Source organism: Sorex araneus, chromosome 3, assembly GCF_027595985.1.
Source record: "Sorex araneus isolate mSorAra2 chromosome 3, mSorAra2.pri, whole genome shotgun sequence".
Classification (NCBI taxonomy): Eukaryota; Metazoa; Chordata; class Mammalia; order Eulipotyphla; family Soricidae; genus Sorex; species Sorex araneus.
In genome coordinates this window covers 182,497,937-182,503,690 of record NC_073304.1, presented here as the reverse complement: position 1 = coordinate 182,503,690, position 5,754 = coordinate 182,497,937, and the positions used below count along the sequence as shown (strand labels likewise).

General features: G+C 45.6%; 1 pseudogene; it reads right to left on the bottom strand.

The window, feature by feature from the left end:
• Positions 1-1,176: 1,176 nt before the first annotated feature.
• On the bottom strand, positions 1,177-1,739 carry LOC129403650 (40S ribosomal protein S7-like; annotated as a pseudogene).
• Positions 1,740-5,754: the final 4,015 nt, after the last annotated feature.

Below are 5,754 nucleotides of genomic sequence, written 5' to 3'. Positions count from 1 at the left end.
AAATGGCCTTCGCTGTCCCTTCTAATCTTTTTCAACCTAAAATCTATGTTTTCACATACTAGTATGGCCACCCCAGCTCTTTTGAGGAAATTGTTTGCTTGCAGGATTGTTTTCCATCCTTTGACTTTGAGTCTGTGTTTGCTCTGACTGTTCAGATGTGTTTCTTGTAGGCAGCAGAATGTTGGGTTTAGTTTCTGAATCCATTTTGCCACTCTGTGTCTCTTAATTGGTGCATTTAGGCCATTGACATTGAGGGAGATCATTGTCATGGGGTTTTGTGCCATCTTCCTGTAGGGGTTTGTTGTGTTTGTAGGGGTTTTTCTTGTCTTACAGTAGCCACTTTAGTCCTTCTTTTAAGTTTGGTTTTGAGTCTATGAAGTTTCTGAGCTGTTGTTTATCCATGAAATAGTGTATTGCTCCTTCAAGTTTGAGTGAGAGTTTAGCCAGATAAAGTATTCTTGGTGAGGCGTTCATTTCATTGAGTTTTTTTCACTATATCCCACCATTGTCTTCGGGATTGGAGGGTTTCCTCTGATAGGTCTGCTGTAAATCTAAGGGGTGCTTCCTTGTATGTGATTTCCTTCTTTGACCTTGCTGTTTGCAATATCATGTCTCTATCCGTGGCATCCATGATTCTGACTATGATATGTCTTGGAATCTTTTTACTAGGGTTTCTTTTAGCTGGCACTCTTCAGGCTCCTTGGATCTGGATTCCTGCATTCTCCAGCTCTGGGAACTTATCAGCAATGATACTTTTAACTGTGGCTTTTCTTATTGGGGTTGTCTCCCTGTCCTTCTGGCACTCTGATGATTCTAAGGTTGTTCCTCTTGAAATCAACCCCTAAGTCTCTGATTCACCTACGAGCTATTTTGAGGTCTTTTCCCATTGCTTGTTTTTGCCTGTAAGCTTCCTGCAGCTTATCTTCAAGCTCACTAATTCTGTCTTCGGCTGTAGCCATTCTACTATTGAGGGCACCCACTGCGTTTTTAATTTCATCTATAGAATCCTTTATTCATGACACTCCTTTTGTAGCTTTTTTATTTCTGTTCTCATTTCTTCCTGTATTTTCTCAGCTGTCCGTTCCATTGTTTCTTTCATTCCTCCTTTAATTTACTGGATGTCTGTTGAAATGTTTCTTTGAATTCATTGAACATTTTCAACATTTCATCTCTGAATTCTTTTTTATTTTACTGTGAATGATATTTTATTTAGTCATTTATGTTTACAACTGAAACTCTGGGAATTCAAAATTAACATCTTTGCCTGTGAGCTTCTTATAGACACCAGAAAAGGTTTCAACCTTATGTTCCACATTGTTCTGCTGTGCTTTATCCAAATGAAACTTTATGAGCCGGGTGCCATCCAGTTTCACTCGGATTCTCTTGCCCACAATCTCATTGGCTTAGGCAAAATTCTCCTCTGAGCAATGAAGACAACATGCTTCCCACTGAACTTTTCTCCACTTCCCGTACTAGCCGGACTTGGATTTTCTGGAAAGACTTTAGTTGAGAAACAGGAACGAAAATTATAATAGCTTTTCGTCCACCACCAACTTCAATTTCCTTGGCTGCCGTGATATTCAGCTCCCTCAGCTGCTCCTTCAGGTCCGAGTTCATCTCCAACTCCAGGAGCGCCTGGGAAATGCCGGACTCGAATTCGTCCGGCTTCTCGCCATTGGGCTTCACGGTCTTCGAGCTCGAACTGAACATGGCTTTCTCCTTGGTGAGTGCCGGACTAGGAAGAGTCATCTCTGAATTCTTTATCAGAGAGATCGTATTTGTAGGTAATGCTTGTTGAGGCGTCTAGACCCTTTTTTATAATCTTCTCCTCGTGGTGGGGATTTTTGCTCTTTCTTCATGTTTTTGAGGTGGTATGGTTGTGGGACCTTCCAGTTCGATATCAGTATTCCCCTTTAGTTGTGAGAAAGGGTTCTGAATGAGCTCGTTAGATGGTGTCACCTTTCCCCCCTTCTAGAGTTTCACCTTCCTCTCAGGTGCTCCTCAGCAGTTTATTTGAGGTCTGTAGTGAAGCTTCGGAGGATGTGTTCTTTAATCTTAGACTTGTAGAGCTTCTTGTGATGCCAGTATTATGGTGCAATAAGAATAGGCTACTGGACTATTGGCCTCATTAAGTGATGGAGATGAAGATGTGACTCCAGAGTGCCAGGAAAGGGAAAAATAACTTCCTCCATGAGTGGCCACCCACCCCAAAAGAGGCCACGCCTACTTATGCGGAGGCCATGTTCACTACCTCAAAGTGGGTGGGGTGCCGGCTGGGGGTCACACACTTGGGACTCGAAGCAAAGCCACAGCTCTGGAGAATGGCGCACACCGGCACGAGTGGCAGTGGCCCAGGAACCCCAATCTTGAAGATATTTTCCCATGCATTCTTTTAGATGTCATATAGTTTTAGGTCTTATGTTTAGGTGTGTGTTCCATCACAGATTGATTTTTGTAGAAAGCTCAAGTGAGGGCATGAATTATTTCTCCATAAATATATTATTTCAACACCATTTGTTAACAATACTTTCCTTTCCTATTTGGGTTATTTGATACCTTTTTGAAAAATAAATGTGTGACTGCTGGTGGGAATGCCGGCTAGTTCAGCCCTTTTGGAAAACAGTATGGACGATTCTCAAAAAACTAGAGGTTGAGCTCCCATTTGACCCAGCAATACCACTGCTGGGAATATATCCCAGAAAAGCCAAAAAGTATAGTCGAAGTGACATATGCACGTATATGTTCACCGCAGCACTGTTTACAATAGCCAGAATCTGGAAAAAACCCGAGTGCCCTAGAACAGATGACTGGTTGAAGAAACTCTGGTACATCTATACAATGGAATACTATGCAGCTGTTAGAAAAAATGAGGTCATGACGTTTGCATATAAGTGGATCAACATGGAAAGTATCATGCTAAGTGAAATGAGTCAGAAAGAGAGAGACAGACATAGAAAGATTGCACTCATCTGTGGAATATAGAATAATAGACTATAAGACTAACGCCCAAGAATAGTAGAAATAAGTACCAGGAGAATGTTTCCATGGCTTGGAGGCTGGTCTCTCATTCTGGGTAACTCAGGGAAGGGACCACCAAGTAAAATGTGGTTGGAGGTCATGTGGGGGAAGGGTGAGGCGGGTGGAATACAGACTAGAGACTGAACACAATGGCCACTCAACACCTCTATTGCAAACCACAACACCTAATCAGAGAGAGAAAACAAAAGGGAATTCCCTGCCATAGTGGCAGGGTGGGGTGGGGGGAGACGGATCTGGGGAGGGGGGGAGGGATGTTGGGTTTACGGTGGTGGAGAATGGGCACTGGTGAAGGGATGGGTTATTGAACTTTGTATGGGGGAAGCATGAGCACAAAAATCTGTAACTGTACCCTCACGATGACTCTCTAATTAAAAATAAACTAATAAAAAAATTAAAACAAAACAAAACAAAACAAATATACTTGTCCAAAAAAAAAAAAAGAAAAATAAATGTGTGAGTATGGGTCTACTTTTGAGCTTTTTATTCTGTTCTTTAAATCTTGATATTAATTCTTCTGGTCAACAATATAGTTGAGAAATTAAAATGTTTGCTCTACATAAGGCCAACTTTGATTTGATACACTCCCCCCTCTCCCTATACCACATATAATCCACTAAATGCCACTAGAAGTAAGCCCTGAGCATCACTGGAAGTGACCCAACCAAAAAAAGTCTGTTTATACTTTCTGATTTAGGGTTTGGAATCTGTAACTATGTGTCTTTTACTAAGTTGGTTAACTTTTCACCCATTCATATTTTTTTTTCTGTGTAATTCTATGCTCTTTTCTGGAACTCTATTGACATATACTTTTTGATGTAATTGCAAAGATGCATCTTTGTACATTAATTTTTATTTTTCAGTTGGGATCATTTCTTACTCCTCTTCTCCAACTCACCTACTGACTTTTCTTCTTTCATCTCTTTGAATATCTCTGATGACCTGGGCCTCCCTGTGGCTAGTGACGGAAGCAGCATGAAAACAGGACTCCAGGAGACCTCAAAGACCGGGCAGTTGGCACACAGGGTTACCCCAAACTGCAGCTCCCTTTCTCTGCACCCCCATCCTTCCCTGCCTGGACTTTAAACAAAAACTAGGGCAGGGGCTGAGAACATAATTTCATGGCCTGGAAGCACTTGCTTTGTCTGCAGGCGTCCTGACTGTCCAGTCTCCACAGCCCTGATAGAAAAAGAGCTCTGGGAAGCCTGGCATGGTGCCATGCTTTCTCCTTCATCTGACCTGGCTGAGCCTTCCTGGCTCTGCAAATGTGTGGTCCGGGGGCCTTCTGATCTAGTGTCCCAAACCGATCTGGCTCTGCTGTCCTGCCTATCGGATTCTGGGCCCAGTTTCAATCACCTGTCTCTGCTGCTCAGCTCTGACCCCATAGGGCTGTTTTTAAAAAGGCCCTGGCTCCCCTGGGCCTTAGCGGCAGGAGCAGGTGGGGATAATTTTAGAGTTGTCTGGACTAGCATCTGAGAGAAGGCAAGGCCAGGCAAGTCTGGACTGCCCTCAGCAGGAAACACAAGGAAAGGGAGGAGAAGCACTTTGTCTGTGCCTGTGTGTGTGTGCCTGTGCATTTGTGTGTGTCTGTGTGTGTATGTGCGTGTGCCTGTGTGTGCCTGTGCATGTGTGTGTGTCTGTGCATGTGTCTGTGCATATGTGTGTGTGCCTCTGTGTGTGTGCACGTGCCTGTGCATATGTATGTGCGTATCTGTGAGTGTGCATGTGTGTGTGCATGCCTGTGCACGTCTGTGTGTGCCTGTGCATGTGTGTTTGTGTGCATGCCTGTGCGTTTCTGTGCATGTGTGTGTCTGCACATGTGCATAGGTATGATGCTGAAAAACTTACATGGAAATATAATACATGAAACCATTTGTCTGAGATTTGGACTTGAGACTTAGGTTCTGTACAGATAAAGTGACTATAGTGCAAACCAGAGTGTTGATGCTCTGGTGTCCACTAGGATCCAGCACCTCCCAGGACAAGGCCAATCAGAAGCGAGCAGTCCTGGGCCTGAGACCTGGTGTCCACGTGAGCAACCCCACCAGGGTGAGGACAAGGCACCTAGGATCCTCCATGACTCCATTTGCCATCCCAGAACTTTGCCCCTGAAATAAGAAGAAATAAGGACAAACTCAAGTGGGCCAGGTGACAAAGGCAAGTCAGCACTGTTGTCCCAGGCTCAGGGGGTACTGTCCATCCCACTGAGCCATGACCCGGGGCCCCAGTCAGCAGAGGCAGGAGCTCCAGAGGGGGCGCCTGTGCCTGCGCGGTCATGGTGTGCAAAGGCTACAATGTGCCCTTGTCTTCGGGGGGCATCACCCTCACCGGGGGACAGCCGTGCAGAGGCCATCACCACTGATGCGATTTATGAAGAAGAAATGTGTGCTGTGGGCTCCACAGAGGGCACCTGGCCCATCCTGGTGGGTCCCTTGGCACCGTGCAGCTGACTGTGGAGAGAAGAGGCAGGGGCAGGGCCTGTCAGCCCACAACACGCTGTCCCGTTTGCTGACAGGGAGCCTGAGCAGAGCAGGTAGTGGGGCTGGTGCTGAGGCTGGGGTCTCTGGGGCTGCTCTGTGTGCCAGGAGCTGCCATTCTCCCAGTGGCTGCCACTGCAGGGCCACTGCTGCCTGGCACGGCTCTCCGGCCCAACTGGGTCTATCTGCCAGACACATTATGGCATCTGTGTGACGGGAGGTGGGCACTCTGGGAGGCCAT